The sequence below is a fragment of the Lampris incognitus genome, chromosome 8, assembly GCF_029633865.1.
Source record: "Lampris incognitus isolate fLamInc1 chromosome 8, fLamInc1.hap2, whole genome shotgun sequence".
Classification (NCBI taxonomy): domain Eukaryota; kingdom Metazoa; phylum Chordata; class Actinopteri; order Lampriformes; family Lampridae; genus Lampris; species Lampris incognitus.
The window spans coordinates 28,437,131-28,455,842 of NC_079218.1; positions in this window are offsets into that span (position 1 = coordinate 28,437,131).

Genomic DNA, 18,712 nt, shown 5'->3' on the forward strand with positions numbered 1-18,712 from the left:
CATTTGATTGAGCTGCCTGTTCACATTAAACAACAGATTGCTTCATAGCCGTTAACCTCGAATGATTAATTGTTTGGTATTTTGAAGCACAATGGATGAATAAGAGTGGTGAGGAAATAAACATTTCTATGTATGTATCGAATCAGTACTGCTTCAGTCATCAAATCCACAGACAAATGCATATGAATTTCTCTTACTGTCACCCAAACTATCAATGTGCTGCGCCTTTATGTTTCGGGTTATTTTATCTTTAAATTGTATTTGATTTTTTTCCCTTTTGTTTATTTCATCTTACTGTTTTTTTATGCACTCTGCTTCTGCCTAGTAAAAACGTTGAATCATCACCTTTGCCTGCTGTTAAGTTCCCCCAGAGCCTATGGAGTACACCTCGCAAACATAGGTCTTCCATTGTTGTGTGCCATGTCACACAAAAAAGCTATCTGACACTTTTTAAGTGCTGTTAACTCCAGAGTCCATAAACGATGTTAACCAGGGTAGGTGGGCTAACAGCTGACGGAAATGAGGGGAGCATGATGTAAAATACTAGTATCCTATACTCTTAGCACGCCTTGCCCAGCCAGTCTCCCCTGAACCAATCAGTTTACTTATTCTATTTGCTGGTAGAAGACATATGAGGTCATGTGACTCCATGGGAAACGCCATGCTTGAGTGGTGTCTGCACTGGTCTGGCACATGGTCACATTTTCCAGATGGCGAAGGTCAGCAGACACTGTGTGTGACCTTCTGCGATACTGCCAGTGTTCTGTCGATATTTGCTACCTATCGAGATGTGCTACTAGGCAGTTCTGTGCATAGATAGGGGAGGTTAGGTGTTAGGAACAATACGCTTGATGTCTCACACCTACCCCATCTCCAATTTTGGTAGTACGGGCATTTTTCTGAGGTGAGTTTTCGAGTGAAAAGGCACTGACCCTCATCCATTACTTATCTGCCACAACTCTGAAGAACAACATGCCTCGACATCGGTTCGGAGTTAACGTTGAACCATATGGCAGCCCCTGATGCCTGGCACTGGGTGGCAAGCGCTGTCAGACTTGGTCCAGCCTTCTGGAATAGTCTTTATGTGTTGCACCAAACTGGGGTCCTAATCTTATAATGGCACTATGGTTGTTAGGAGGATAGAGTCTGAGGATAGGGACCCTAATCCGTTCTGTGCAGTACACAAACTCTTGCAGTAATTTCCCTGTACCCCAAGCACAATCGCAAAGGTTGGTGACTGGTTGGTAATTTATTATTGGTGAAATAGATGAGAAGAGTGGTTTCCTTCATACTAACCGCACAAAATGGGGTCAATGTCTACTAGAGTTATCTGATATTAACCCAAGGTGACATTTTGCAATTTGGTGGTGTATCGGAGTTCTATTTGTTATTTATTCCTTTACTTGACTATATCTTTACAGGTTTAAGTTGGTTAAGGTTAGGATTAGGTTAGTGTTGTGGTTTAGTGTGTTGTTTTGACCCTCTTCTGATATGGTTATGTTTAGATTTTTGGACTGGTTTGGACCTAGTTTGGAGGGGAGGGGGTTGTTTGCAGTAAATTAATTTGTATAAGTCTTTAAGGGTTGTTCAGGTTGGAGTTTGGTTAAGCTTAAGGCCAGGTTATGGTTAGAGCTTAATTTATGGTGATTTAGACTATCTATGGAAAGGTTTTAGGTTTGGTTAGGGCTTTTGTTGTAAATCAAGATGGCGTCCTGGACAGATTTGTGGTGGAAAACAAAGTTTTAGGGGTTGGATTGTAGTATGGTTGGTTTGCTCTGTTAAGGAGTTAAGTTTGGTTAAGGTTATAGCCTATCCTATTCTGAAATGGTTAAAATAGGGCTTAGTTAGAGAACAAATAATTTGTTTAGTTAGAGAAGAAAAAAAGTTTAGTTAAAAGAAAAAATAAACAAGTTTTTAGGCCTGGTTATGGATAGAGCTTGATTCATGGTGCTTTAGACGATCTATGGAATGGGTTTAGGTTTGGTTGGGGCTTATGCTGTAAATCAAGATGGCGTCCAGGGCAGGGAATAAAATGGTGGTTCTGGTGGGAAAAATTATGTAAGAGGTGGACTGTAGTTTGGAGGTTTTCTCTGTGTTTCTTTCCTAAACTTCTGTTTAGGGGGTTGAGTTTTGGTTAAGGTTAGGACCTACTGTGTTATTTCAATCCTATTCTGAAATAGTTAAATTTGGTTATGGCTTAGTTAGAGAACCAGGTGGCGGTATTTGACAGGACCCTGCAATACTGCTGGTGTTCTGTCGATATGTGCTACCTATCGAGATGTACTATGTCACGGTTCTGCACATGGTTAGGAGAGGTTAGGGCTAGGGTATCCTGCCATTTGATTTGTGCTACAGTAGCATTTTTCGACAAGACAGCATAAATCATCAGAACAACAGTGGCCTGTGCAGCTCTGTTTCCACTCTCAGACCGGTCCCATTCAAGTAAATTCAATGTTACTTTTTTTTGTCTTCACATCGACTCCCTGAGCCCATCCGGCAACTGAATGACCAAAATCACAATCGTTGTTAGTTGTTTTGTCCAGAGCTTTTTTTGTTGGTTGATGGCCTCCTCGTCTGTCTGATTTCACCATTTCATCAGAGTCACGTTTAAGGAGTACAGTCATCATCAGTTGGTTCTGATGTAAAGTAAAAAAGTGAAGAAGAAAAAAAGAAAAAAGTTCAAACACCTAGCGTTCGTCTACATGTGGGATTTATTAATGAGTGTTCTCAGAGAGGAAACAGAAACAGCAAAGCAGTTGCCCAGAGATGCTCTCTAACCATGGCAGGTGAACAAATCCTTTTTAACACACTGGAGAGTACAGATAGTCTCAAGACCCATGAAAACACCCATTGTGGAAAGAGACAGAAACCTTGCCTATTTAGCACACCTAACCATTACTACCGCTTCGGTTGCTCTTCCTGAGGCTTCTCCATTTTTTTTTTCCTGAAAAGGTTTTTTTTTCTGCTGAGTTTTTCCCTCATCTGAGATGAGTGTCTAAGGGTGGAGGTTATCGTCCATAGTTGTCTGCCGGTTTTCTGAATGTAACAGCCCTCCGAGACTGCAAATGAAATTTGGGTCCATACAAATGAACTTCAGTTGAACACAAGTCCAAACGCTTCTTGCTCCCTTGCACATCCGCATGTCCTTGATGGTAAAGTGAGCCATATGACACTGATGCTTGCTGTTCATCTGCTTCCTCCAAGGGCACAAGTGGTTCTCTAAACACAAGCTCTTCATAGTTATGTCTTCTATCTTGTATAATATTCACACACCTCTGCTGTTAACCACAGCAGTTTGGAAAGTCGTATAACAACACCAAGAATGACGAGTTTCTGCACTTTGACAGACTAAACGAAATGCAAAAAAAATGCATTTCATTTATACTTACCCAAGTTCTTGGTCTTCTTCAGATGTGGTTTGCCCCTTGCTGTAGTTCTTAAAACACACACACGTTTGAATTCTGCCTGCAAAGTAAACTGCTATCTCTGCACTTAGATTGAAATGTATTTTTTCAAGCTAATGCTAATTTTAGCTGTTACGTTAGCTGCTTTGCAAATGTGACAGTAATGTTTTTAACTTCTGACTGGACAGTAAAATTAAAAAGGAATTTTACAAGGGGGCGGGGATCGCTGGGTTGAATCCCCGTGTTACCTCCGGCTTGGTCGGGTGTCCCTACAGACACAATGCCGTGCCTGCGGGTGGGAAGCCGGATGTGGGTATGTGTCCCGGTCGCTGCACTAGCGCCTCCTCTGGTCGGTCGGGGGGGGGGGGCTGGGGGGAGGGGATGGCGTGACCCTCCCACGCACTACGTCCCCCTGGTGAAACTCCTCACTGTCAGGAAAAAGAAGAGAAGTGGCTGGTGACTCCACATGTATCGGAGGAGGCATGTGGCAGTCTGCAGCCCTCCCCGGATCGACAGAGGGGGTGGAGCAGCGACCGGGATGGCCAAGTAGAATTGGGGAGAAAAAGGGGGGGGGGGAAATCCTAAAAACAACAACAGCAAAAAAGAAATTTTGTTTTATTGGATGGTTTCTACTATGCTGCTATTCACGACATCAAATGTAAGCCACACTTTTACTGATGTATATCCAGCTTCCACTGGTCTTACCGTCAGAGTTATGAAATATAATAAAGATGTTCGATTTACTCCCAGTGAGTTCACGAAATGCTACCAGGACATTGATTTTTCAGTACTTTGCAGGACTTTTCAATGCTCACAAGCCCCACTTGGGACTATTGGATTAATATCTAAAAGACTGATGTGTACGTGTCTGCATCCTAGACGTAAACATCAAGCACGTCAGAAGTACTCTATCCATTCTCATCCCTAGTCTACACGTAAACACAAAAGAGTGTCTTCATATCCGTTTGTAATGCAGCGGAAGAGCCATAATTTGATTGAATAGCACATGATCAGTAGTGACGTTAGTACCCAACGTATAACACTTCTTTTGTGGGTGAGTCAACTCATTCCTATGACCACTAGAGAGCGCTATTGTTTTACAGGAGGGTAGAAAAAACGCTTTAAATAAAGCATTGACTCGAAAAGGGCGGTTGATTATCTTGAATTAATCTCAATATACATGTACCTTCAGGCACAAGCTTTGCAATATCAACTAATATGGTGCCGAAAGGCCTCGTCATGGGCAGGATTTACACCTTGGCAAAACTACTTGGCGTTATTGAGAAGATAAGGCAATGTTACACTGATCTTTTGCAAGCTATCAATTTTTGTTTTTTAAATGTATGCCACACAATACAAATAAGTTTCACGTAATGTTTTCTAGTGCACATGGTGTTTTAGATAATCTTGAATTTACAATTCTCACACAGGAAAATCACAATATAGATTGTCGGTATTCAAGTTGCTAACACGAAGCCATTGCATTTAAGGGAATGCCAAGCATTATGGAATTGTGAACATGGCAATATTTTATTTAATCTTAATAAGTTTTCCTTTTTATTCAAATTGAATGCAGATTTATGAATTTTCCAAAACAACTCCATAAATAACTCAGTGAAAACACAGATTTAAGTGACCTACTATCGTCAGCTTATTAGCAGGGTTTCAAACAATATACAGTGCTTGTCCTACAAGTTGGTGTGCTAATTTCGATGTAGGTGAATGTTTTTCTTACGATATTTTCCCTACAGGGGGGTGCGGTTTCCAGTTTATGATATGTTGTTCGTCATCTCTAAATAAGACCACCATACAGTGAAACATCCAGTGTACATTTTGGCAATAACATGCATGTTAACCAGAAACTATAAAACATTGAATGAAATTTGAAAATACTTCTTAATCCATTCCCAATGGAGAAATTTCCATATGAGAACATTTCTACAGGAATTTCCTCAAGATGTCAGTATGGCACTTGAATACAGCTGGAGAAACTCACATAATAATAATAATAATAATAATAATAATAATAATAATAATGAACCCACACTAATGAATTTCAGTAGTTCATCTTTCTAGATAGACAACTGAAATGAAAGTAATTCACATTAAATTGAAGTTGTAAATACTGTATACAATTTTTCTCTCACTGAGTGTTAAGTTCTCTTGACCTCCCTGAAAAGTTCAATCAATGACATACATAAGTATATATATGTGTCTATCTCATATCTATAGATACTGTGTGTTGCAGAAATGCTTTAGTTTATTGCTTTTGTTGTCATTACTATTTCTAACTGTTGCTAGGTCAGGACTCTTAACACAATCCTTTTTCTGTTCTATTCCATTTTGAAATAGTGCATACAGGCTAACAGAAACACATTACAAATCTACAATTCTTCTCAAACCAACAATGCAGTATTCGAATACACATAACACATTTTGATTAATCCCTTTGCAAGCTGTTTCTGAAACTGGTTTACTGTGTGTTTCTTGACCTCAGTGGTGAGCAGGTGTATGCTTCGAGGTAAAATGATGTGTCAGTTTTGTGTGACCCAGAAATCTACAGCTTTTCAACCATATTCACCCTGTCGCCGTCTCTGACAGGTAAAAAATGACAAGTAGCCTTTGTGTGGTAGATTGCTCAGCTGTTTTCTATCCACACCTACGCATTCACGATGCATGAGTTGACGGAGGCAGATACTACAAAACAGGGAACAGACTTTGCTCTCTTTGTCTCGCTTGACCGCTGAGCATCGTCGTTCCATCGCCAGCCTGTTCTTCAATTAATGTTTCAGGAAAATACCAAGACACACTGGTAGGACAACATGGTGTTCACAGCTGCTTTCAAGCATGGTTTAAGTGTGTTGAAGAAGGACCGTCATCATTCATTGCATGGTTTTTTCCCCACAACTCCACCGTCTGTCTCCTCATTCCTGGGAACTGCACAGTGAAGCAAGTGGAAGTGTGACCTTGATCAGAGTCAGTGGCTGTCAGGGTGGTGGTGGTTGACTCTGGTTGTGACATGTCGGTCAGACGTAGTGCTCACGGTGATTGATGTAGACGCGATCCGTTCCGGTCTGATGACAAACCCACTCCTGGACCGACAGCTGATGGGTGGGGTTTTGAGCTTCCCGCTGCACAGGCCTGGTGGGTATTTTCTCAGCCAGTTCATACCTGCGCTCCGCCCTGCGAGCCTGAATTGCACATCAGAGAGATGATGTGATAACATTACTTTTTTTTTTTTGGTGATATACTCAGATAGAGACGGGTGACAAATGAAAGGAAAAACCAACATAAAGTGTCTTAGTAAGGTGTTGGTCCACCATGAGCCTCCAGAACAGCTTCAATGCTCCTTGTCATAGACTCTACAAGTCTCCAAACTCTACTGGAGGGATGAACACCATTCTTCCAAAAGATATTCCCTCATTTGGTGTTTTGATGGTGGTGGTGGAGAGCATCGTCTAACACATTGGTCCAAAATCTTCCATAGGTGTTCATTTGGGTTGAGAGTTGGTGACTGCAAAGGCCATAGCATATGATTTACATAATTTTCATACTCATCAAACCATTCAGAGACCCCTCGTGCCCTGTGGATGGGGGCACTGTCATCCTGGAAGAGACCCCTCCCATCAGGATAGAAATGTTTCATCATAGGATAAAGGTGATCACTCAGAATAACTTTGTATTGGTTTGCAGTAAAGGGGACAAATGGACCAAAACCATGCCAGGAAAATGCCCCTCACAGCATTACAGAACCCCCCCCCAGACCCCCTCACTGTAGGAGTCAAACATTCAGGTTTTTCCTTCGATTTGTCACCAATCTGTACGTCACCTGATATATCTGAATGCATCTTATATAGACGTTTCATTTAAAACCAACTGAAAAGGACTGTTAAAGTTGAACTGAAATCTGTAATCCCACTTAACATGTCTAAAAACGTTTAACATACATAATACAACATTCAGCGGCACATTTTTCATTTGGAGATGACTAACAGTGGGTTGTTTTTATACCTTCATCCATATCTGATGTCAATGGTCTCTGATGACATCATGAATATCAGACAGAAAATTGGCTGAGAGAAGCTGAACTAGGGGAAGTTCTTCAAAAGTGAACAATAGAAAAACTAAATTCTACCTTTTATACTTTTTTTTCATTAAAAAGAGACAGTGCAAAATGCATGACGACTAAAGTAGCAAGTGATATTAGAAATTATAGTTTTGTTGTCCTCATGAGTAAATTATTTCCACAGCCAAGTGCATATATATATATATATATATATATATATATATATATATATATATATATATATATATATATATATATATTGTATTTCAAATTTGGTCTGAGTTTTAAAAGAATTCATAGAGGATTTTTGTTGGCACTGACATGGAGGAAAGTGTTCCTTGGGGGACGACCGGCCTCTAAAACAACATCTGAGCAAAGGACAGTGGCTTGGCTTCTTTTGGGCAAAAACTGAGATAAGTCTGTTGACAGGGCTTGGCTTAGCATAGTTCAAATTTTAATCAATAGATAAAATGACAGCTGGTTTGGATTTTATTAAAGTCATTTATCATAAAAAGTTAAGTTCATCCTAAATAAATCAATAAATGGCCCTGTTGACGTTAGCCAAATTGACATATGTTTGTCGGGGTCACGGGTGAGAGCAAGGGTATTTACCTGACACAGCCAGGCCACCTGTGAGGCGTGGACTCCCAGAGCAAGAGCTGGAGTTCTCTCTGTGTAGGGCGGGGGCGGCTTGTGTGTTGGGGGCAGATCAATCCTGCAGGGAAATCAGAGTGAGGAGAGACTTTGGCTTGTGTAAAAAATGTTGTTAAATGAACAAAATTGAAAAATGTGTTAACTACTAAAATACACTGATATGATAAATACATTTGTGGTGATGTTTTCTGCTGTCAGTAAAACCAGTTAGAGGACAACTGCGAGAACCCTTAAACTGATTCATTTAAATATATGGCCCTGTGATGGCCTGGTGGCCTGTCCAGTGTGTCTCCCCACCTGCCGCCCAATGACTGCTGGAATAGGCTCCAGCATCCCCACGACCCTGAGAGCAGGATAAGCAGTTTGGATAATGGAATGGAATATAAAGAAACACAACAGTGGGAAAAGTGCTCAACAAATGAGCAAAATAATCCAGTTATATATATATATATATATATATATATATATATATATATATATATATATATATATATAGTGCTGCTTGAAAGTTTGTGAACCCTCCAGACAGGGTCACTGTTTTTGTAAAAAACATTAAAATAAGCGTATTACACATACATCCAAATCCCAATTTGTAAAGCACACCTTCCAAATAATGGACACACACACAAAAAGCGATATATTTTCATTATTTAATTCAACAAAGGTGGTTTATTTCACAAAAACTGAAAATTTAACATGTGCAAAAGTATGTGAACCCTTGTATTAGTAGCTTGTGGCTCCTCCTTTTGCAGCCATTACTTCAACCAAACGTCTTCTGTAACCACTAACCAGTCTCTCGCATCTGCTTATGGGGATTTTTGCCCACTCCTCCTTGCAGAACTCAGCCAGTTGAGAGAGGTTGGAGGGACATCTGGTATGTGCCAACTTCTTCAGGTCTTGCCACAACATTTCAATTGGATTAAGGTCCGGACTTTGACTGGGCCAATCCAGAGTACGAATCCTCTTTCTCTGAAGCCATTCCTTTGTAGTTTTGCTGGAATGCTTGGGGTAATTGTCTTGTTGCATAATCCATTTTCGTCCCAGCTTCAACTCCCTGACTGATGGCAGGAGATTCTGGTCAAGAATTTGTTGATATGCCGGAGAGTTCATGGTTCCTTGGATAATATGGAGTCGTCCAGGTCCAGAAGCAGAAAAGCAGCCCCAGACCTTCACATTTGCACCACCATGCTTCACTGTTGGGAGGAGGTTCTTTTCTTCATATGCAGTGTTGGCTTTTCTCCAAACATGTTGGTTTTGATTGTGACCAAATAATTCTATTTTGTACTCGTCTGTTCAGAGAATGGACTTCCAGAAGGCCTCTGGCTTGTCCAAGTGCTCTCTGGCAAAGTTGAAACGGGCAGCTTTGTTCTTTTTTGAGAGCAGAGGCTTCCTTCTAGCAACCCTCCCATGAATGTCATGGCTATTCAATTTCTGTCTGATTGTAGACGCATGCACATTTGTCCCAGATGCTACCAGAGAGGTGTGCAACTCTCTAGAGGTGATGTGTGGGTTGGCCTTTACCTGATTTATTATTTTTCTGGTGCTTCTGGGTGATAGTTTTGATGGGCGTCCACTTCTAGGCAGAGTTGCTGTCATGTTGACGGCCGTCCATTTGTAAATTATTTGTCTTACAGTGGATGGATGGAGCTGGAATCTTTTGGAGATGGTCTTATATTCCTCCCCAGACTGATGGGCTGTCATTACCCTCTTCTTCATGTCCTCGGATATCTCCTTTGCTCTCGGCATTGTTGATTTGTACGGGACCACAGTGGTTTGGTTGGTTTCCTCTCTCTTTTTATTCGTGCAGGCCAAACCCTTTCCCAAGGATGTCTCATTTCATTGGTCTGCTTAAATGATTAATTAAGCACCCAAATGTGTTTCACCACAGTCTGTTACCTGCTTGACTTAACCAATGCAGCTGGGGGTTCACTTACTTTTGCACATACACTAATTCCATGTTTCATGTAGTTTTTGGGCTACTTAAACAAGTCTCACTAAACAAGTAGATACAATTGATAAACATATATCTGACATTTCATATATAAAAACTGGTGATGATAAAATAAGAAAATCATGGTAAAACAACAGAAACATCTAAACTGCTCAAGGGGTTCACATACTTTCAAGCAGCACTGTATATATATAGTGTTTTGTTTCTGAAACCATTAATGGTGTTGTTATAAGTGCTCAACTAATGAGGAGCGGAATATCAATACTAATACAGGAAAAAAAAAAGTTTAATACATTGCAGTACAGGTCTGTTTCGTGCGTCGCGCACTCATCAAAAAGAAACTGTATGATTCCTTGTTGAACCACATTAGCAGCTGATGAGTGCGCGACGCATGAAACAGGCCTGTACTGCAATGCATGAAACTTTTTTTCCCTGTATCAGTATATATATACATTGTAACTTAAGCGCTTGATAAAATTATTTTTTATATATCAAAGTTAATGCATTAATACTGTGATGCTACTATTATTATACCCAAGAAAGCTGGATTTAGCTGGTTTGGACAAGGTCAGTGATAGACTTTCATTTATAATAGCAAACTGGAGGAGTAAAGAGGGCTCCTCTCCGTGCCACACTGAGGCTGGTTCTTTTGACTCTGTTTCTTACATAAGAAACTGAGGTCAGAGTTCACCCTCTCATTTAACTGAAACCTGCGCACGGACGTCTGTAGCCAATCCTAAACTGATGTCGTCGTAGGAATTGATTTTCTAATATTGTGCATCGGCCATATTGCCATAGCATTACATAAATTCTGAACTTTCCCTTCACTTGGCAAGAGCTATGGCAAAAAATTCTTTACAGCTGATGTATTTTCAATAGGCTGCTGCCTCACATCCATTAGGAGAAAAGCTTTCATGTCTGAGCAATGACATAGACGAATGAGGGCCCACATCCATCTTGTTATCCCAGAGGGACATCCACCAAGGGTTGCAGGGTTTGTCTTCCTGTTAATCATCGACCAGCAGACCCTGAGACATGCCCAGTGTAGTGATATGGTATGGTTCCTGTTGTGTCACATGCATGACATAAATGTTTTCTATTCTTTCCCCTAATCCATTGTTGTTTGCTTTCCGGAAGGTTGTGCAGTGGTGTCTTGAGAGGTGGTGGTAGCTTGGGTTATCTCTCCTGCTGCTATCATCTATAATCTAATGAGCTCTCTGAAACACAGCAACAATAAAATTTGATACGTCTGCGTTTCATGCAGTTTGCCCTGAGGGGGGCGCTGTCATTAAATTTATGAAAGTCAAGAAAGGTCAGTGCCTTTTTTAAGCAATTGTAGATTGATTTTTGTTGCTAGTTGATTGATTAATAGTGAGAGCAATACATAGATAAGTGATTTACAGAATAAAAGAGAGTCAATTTAATTGAAACAGTACACAGTGAAAACAACCTTACATGGAGCAATAAGGTCTCATCTGTGTATCAATATTCTTTAACCATTGGTTTTACTTGGTTGTTTGGTCAGATGTTTGGTTTTACCCTTCAGCACAGTAGAGTCTTCTCTTTCCCCCCCCCCAAATTTTGTGGGTTTCTATTTCCAGCTGATATACATTTAAATGCAACTGCTTTTCTTTTTCTGTTACCTATTTACTACCAACTTGTCAAATACTGAGAGCACTTGGGACTGAAACTTCAGAAAAGTTTCGGTCCCACAGAGATCTAATACAGCTAGACAGTAACACAAAGATTGGTAGGGACAGGGACACACATGCTCACATTCACCTGCTTGCTCACACACACACACACACACACACACACACACACACACACACACACACACACACACACACACACACACACACACACGCACACACACACACACAGAGAATTTAATGCCAGTCAAAGCAGTCTTTGGGAGAGCGTGACCCAACTTCCTTGTAAATAATTTACTCTAAAAGTTTTTTACTTTGCCTTAACAGTAACATCAACATGAGTGCAAGTCCACCGTTGAAACATACCTAACAAGATAGGAGGAGGGCTTACTGCCAACACAGCAATTACCTGCCACTCTGCCAACCTTGTACTATAACCTTCTCGCACCAGCGTCTGAACTACTGTGGCATTCTCAACAGGAGTGACTCCGCAGTTCAAACTTACAGGCTTCAGTCAATGGTCTTGACGCAGCATATCATTAATTAATCAGTTCATCATAGTCTGCCACATGAATTATTTGTAGGACTCACACTTTGTCAGTGAAAGCTGGTGGTGGGGCCTTCCGGGCAGTAAGGATGACGATGGTAAAGACCGCAATAAGGAAGATGGCGAGGACTGCACCCATCACAGCTCCTGCCACAGCAATGGAGTTTGACCTCTCCTCCTGAGACTGGTCTGGAACGGGGGGAAAAGAGGGTGTGTATATTCAGCAGAATGAACACGCACAACACATTCACGCACAAATAGCTGCTGTGAGCCTTAACCGTAATGCTGAGACGAAACGAAAGTGGCTGAAATACTCTTTGGAGAAGCGCTAACATCTGATGCCGAGTATGCGGACATGTAGTTAATGTGTGCGTGTGTGTGCGTATGTCCACATGCAGGTGCGTCTGTAGGTGGTTTGAGCTGTAAACTAATGTGTGTCACGTGCATGGCTGTGCCCGGCAACTTTGATTTTGTGGAGTGCTTCTCTTTTAACCTGCTTACAAACTCTCCACTCATCACTGAGTTATCGCTCACTTTAAACCTCAGTCCACCTCCATCCTCGTCTCCATTTCCTCCAGTGTCTCTGTTGAGTTGACTGTTAGACCATATGTTTGGTTTACTCCATGTTGTTCATGACAGGGGATTAGGATTAATCGTGATTAAGTTGAATTAAACTTGCACAACACTAGTTTCAGGCCAATAAGGAGCCATTACACAACTCAGTGGCACATGTAACAATCCTTCGGGGCCAAGCGGGTTGTAAAATGATTGTAGAGCATTGATAAAATTGGAGGACAACGGTGAGAAGGAGCCACAAGTAAGTAAATAAATAAATATAGTGACGGTCAATTCCACTTGATTAAGCTGCTGAGCTGGAAAAAAGAAATCAATAATGTGCTGAGATGAGAATCTTGAATAACACGTTAATTATGATGCAGAACAAACAACCTTGGATGATGAGGTGAGGCCCAAATACCACCTCTTTCATCCCCTTTTCTTTACCTTTCTCCAACTTCGCTCCCGTTGTGAGGTCACATAAAGCTACAACCATTTCATAACGAGTTGGAACTATAACAGCCTCTGTTGTTAGTGACATTGTCTTCAAAAAAGGCTCATTATCATGCTGCTTGTTTTGATGTTTGTGTAATGACCCCCCCCCCAAAAAAAACAAAAAACAAAAACACTCTATCCATCATCTACTTCCAGAAAAGCTTCAGTATAGAGAGGTAGAACGTGATTTGGTTCATGCACAATGATCATCATTTAGCAAATGTCACATAACTGGAATGTTTTGCCATTTGGGGCAATTAGCAATCTCAAAATAAGCAGCAAGACACAAATAAATCCTTAAATGTGCACAGTTGTTGTAATGTCCTTGTCATGTAGAGCCATTCATCTATTAAGGAAACACAGGGAATTCAGTCTATACGTTCATATGCATGGTTTACATTTGCCTTACCAAGAGCCACCAACATATTCAGAGCTTTTAGAACAGCACTAACAGAGACATCATGCACCCGTAGCCCTTAGAAATGTTTGCTGATGTCTTAACTGACACCAGCCAAGGTCAAAGCAGAGGTGAGCAGGCCTTTTTTCATGAAGTTAACCCAGCAAACCTAACAGACCTTAAGAGAGGTTGTAGAGAGGGAGAGAAAACCAGTCCATCCACAGAACAGCCAAGGGTCAGCCCACTGCCCAGACAACAGACCCCCCCACCCCTAATGGGGGCTGATGCGGGTGTGATGGGGGGGATCAGAGGGAACCAGACAGATTTGGTGGGCCAGGGCAGCAGACAGTAGGAGGTCTGATGTATTCTTTTTTCTCCCAGGCATCTGTCTCTAGCTAAGCCAGTCCTAATTGCATCTCGTCGAGGGAGATAATTCAAACCCATTCCTGCTGCAGAGTTGATGGCAAAATTACACCTCTCACACACAGTTGTCACAATTGTTTCCCTCTATGCCGTCTGAGTCATTTTCCTGGCCTGTTTTGCATGTTTGAAAAGTATCCTTGGAAACTGTTGTGTTCTAGCCAATAGATGGATCAAACGATTCATTTCTAAATCGAGGTTTTTAAGGAAATTGAAGCCCTGCTGATTAAAATCATTACTGTTAGAGTGCCGTTTTCTCTGTCAGTCCAAACCATTGGGTAGCTCAACTCCGAACACACTCTTTTTTTCATTTCAAGGTTAGAGTAATGAGAACTACCGACACCATGATACTGTCTATTGGAGAAAAAAAAATTAAGGGCATCTGGAATAGAGACTTTTTTGGGGGGGAAAGTGCGTCTTGAAGACATTGGCCGGAGAGCTAAACAATATCAAGGTCACATTGGTGTCTTGTTCCTTCAGCCGGCAGAGCCCTCCGCAGAGCAGCAGCATGTAATGAGCCATCCATTTCAATCCCGGGAGCTAATTCCCTCGCTCCACTGTCCCTTTCAGGGGCATAGTTAACCTTTCAGCTCACAACAGCGCCCGTCTTGTCACTGTGGCGAGGTAGAGCGAGGGGAGTCGATGGGGAGACATCCTCTGCCACCAGCTCCAGAGGAGCTTGTTGCCATGGGGACAGATTCAATGGCCTGGAGAGTGGGGGCTCCGGGCCAGACGTAAACACTTGGCGTTTAATTTCACCAGCTGGTAGACAGTGGGAGAGAGACATGGGGGGGTTCACAAAGGAGCCAAGCTGCAGGGGAGGCCAGGGCCTTTTCTGTCCCGTCACAAAGCAAACCAGGACAGGTCAAGAGGATAGGGAGAGGGTGGAGGAGTCCTTGATCTCCGCCAACTTAAAAAAATAAAAATAAACAGTGCAAAAAGAATGGCCAGAGATTTATGAACAAGCTGCGAAACCCAAATGAGAGTTAAGTCAGGGTTCACACTCATTCCTAGGAAATTACTTCCCGGGACTTTCTCAAGGACATTTTCCGTGACTTTTGCTTGGATGCACATGTCAGCCGTTGGCTCACAGACGGTCATATTATTCAGTATTAACTATGAGTGGAGGGCTCAAGTGTCTCCAAATGGACCGTGCAACTCTCAGATGGTCAATGAACACACACCCAAAACGTCAAGCACTGATGTGCAATCTCAGTAAGGTAAAAATATGGCTAAAAATGTACAATCATGACAAAAAATATGGCATCTCAGCAGATAAAAATAAGTTCTCATAACCCAACATTGCAATTTTCTGTGACCTCATAAATATTTCCAGGACATCTGATCAACTTTGTCATTTTCCAGATGTTTTCCATGACTGGAAAACTAGTCTCCTAACGTTCAGGTTTTCTGAGACGCATGGGAATCCTGTAAATGGTAAATTAAGATGTGAGTGAGACTGACGTCTAAGATGAAGCTAGAATAAGGTCAAATGAGGAAGCAGGGATTTGCATACATACTGTGTATGCATCACATATGCGTTAGATTACTGGTAGTGTTATGGAAGATTAGGGAAGGCAGTTTGGGGTGACGTCATTCTTTAAACTTGATGGGAGGAGACTCGGCCGAGCCGTACAAACATCAAGTAAACAAAAACTCACAGGTGCTAAGGTGCTTTATTGAACTGAAGTGTCTTAGAGATTTACAAAATAATGTTCCACTGTCATCATCGATACAGCGATGTGATTTCACTTGAACATTTTTTCTATATACAAAACAATCACAAGGAGAAGGTGCTTTAAATGACAGTGAGATTGTAGTCTTCACTCTTTTGCACTATTGTTTCTACAGAAACAAACCAAACCTTTGTAATACTCGGAAGTACAATATTTTAATTACTATATACACACAATGATAATTCTAATTATGTCCAAGTTTTTTTCTCCCTTTCAAAAATGCAATTTCGTTTTTGCAAATATGTTTTTGTGAAACTTCATAACCAGAAAAAGGGCAGAAAACATAATATGGCACAGAATATAATGTCCTGTAGGCATTTTATAGAGAGAAAAAAAGAAGAAGCAAAAGCAAAGCAAAAATTTAATGAAGCAATCTCTGGGTGGCCAACCAGATGGATTTTTAAACCTTTTATAAAAGTGAAAATGAAATTTAAAACATGTTCCAACTTAAATTCATCTTGCTGAACATCTAAGGCACCACTCATATTTTTCCAATCAAAAGCAGTGAGAGAAATTTCTTTAAGCAAGGAGAACGATGACTATATTTCATACAAAAAATTCACAGTACATCAGAACTTCATAAATCCAAACATACCAGCTGGCTGCTCTACCAAAATAGACTGTAGTGATTATTGTCATTTCTTTTATACAACACACAAAGGCAAAAGCCAAAGTCATTATGTGTTCCAATATTCTTGGACTTATGTGGTGGGTACCCTCTCCTGGGGACAAGAGACTAGGATGGCAAAACTGACATGAATCAGGCAGAAAACCTTACATTAAAACAAAACTAGAGCCAGTTTAGTAGTTCAGAAATATGTTGCCATCTTAATGCTTGGCTTTTTACCTAAATCGTCTCACTGGTCCCATTAACCACTTGACATCATGCAATTTTGCCTCTAGATTAATGCTAAATATGCATACAGTACACAGAATGTGAAAAGGCCTGGATTGTATTTTGACCAAACTGGAATTTTATATACATTTCAGTTTACCAAAAATGTTACCCTACCAAACGACATCTGTTCCGATAGAGATGGGTCTATACAACTGTACTGTTCAGTGCATACCATATGATACAGTCTTACGTATGGAGTCCTACTCTTTGGGTGCAAGGCACCAATCAATTTGACAAATCTCACTAAGAATTACTGCCTACCCACTGCAATTTAGAATAAAATGCAAAAACAACTAAATAATAACGGGCCGGTGCCTAAAAATGTTACTCTTAATTCTATTTCCACAATGGTAACAGATCTATTTGGCCTAAGGCGTCTTTTTATTTGGGATATACAAGTCAGTGTCAACTAATTCTTTTTGTTAGTCAATAATAATAGATCTGTGACAATGTCAATACTATACTGATACATAATGGTATAACAGATACTTGGCATCTTGCTGCAAATACTGTTAATACAATTAAAATGTTAGCATGTTCTCACAAAACACTTGTGTATGACAAAATTACCATTGAATTTTTTTGTTGTTGTTCATGCAATCAAATATTCATGTGCCAAAAACTATGTTTCATATTTCCTAAGTGGGTACCAAATCACAAAGAATTGAAATATAGAATGCACGCTAACTATCCCTTGGATACATGACCGTTATTTTTACGTTTATCCCCTAAACTGTGTAGTGTTAATAGGCAACTGATACATCACGTTTCGTTTTTTTTTCCTCCTCTGCCTGAGTTCGATCTGCATACCGGGTGTAGCCTGAAACTGTGGGCAAGAATTGTAAAATAAAGTGCTGCAGCTCAATGTAATGACTACAGATTCATTTGTAAATGATACGGTATAACAAAAAAAAACTTTAAAAAGAAGTCGCCTAGTTCTTTCAAGAGAGCATTAATAAATTATGAGCGATTCTGAAAAGAGATGGGATGTGTGAGAGTTAAAGACCAGTTCAACACAATATTGTCAGTAATATCTAATATCTCCATAAAAAAGAGACATTGTGCTGTTGTACGACTGTGGGAGTCATTACACTTTTTAGTGGTAAAAACAGCGCTACCAAGCTTAGCTTGTTAGCTAGCACTAGCAAACACTGAATGTAATGCCCTGAATAACCGACAAGCAATTCTGATTGGCAAGTGTGTTGCACCATAAAAAAAATAAAATAAAAAAAACCAGGCATGGCAAACCACAGATGCTTAGGACAATAATCCCGCCCCAAAATATTCCTGATTAATATACAATGGCCTTTACAGAATATATATTTTTTGGGTGGTAGTGACAGTGAGGGTAGCATAATATGCTAATTCAAAAGGATCATACAGCAATGTTATTACTGGGTGCAATTGGACCACATGCATGTACTAGTGAATCAGAGACCTTGTTTGCCTACTAATGCTTCATTTTTTCATCCTGCCAGAATAATGTCCCATTTCTGCTGATCACTTAGAAGAATGGAAGTAAGACCATATGTAATAAGTAAAGATAGTAATGGCAAAGAAATGGTGACAATTTAATTTAATGATTTCTCTGTGCAGTAAGGTATTTCCAACTTGGAGGCTTATATATGGCAACTGCCTTCCAACTTAAAAGCCGCCCTGGATGATAAAGTTGACTTTACAAATGCCCCGGTTTAGTGCTAGAGTTCAGTCTAGAGCTTGCAGTGTCAATTTTCAAACATTCATCAGGTTCAACAAAAGACCCTATTGAACCAGTCAGCCCACCTTCCAAAAATGTTTAAATAATAAAAATAGAAAAAAAAGATCAATCTTTCTCAGGTGGTTATAAGCAGAGGTGGACACCCCGGCTTCAGAAAGTAAAAATCCGACCATGTATTTGTTCTAGCCATTCACTAAACAAGGTGATTTCACGCTACCTG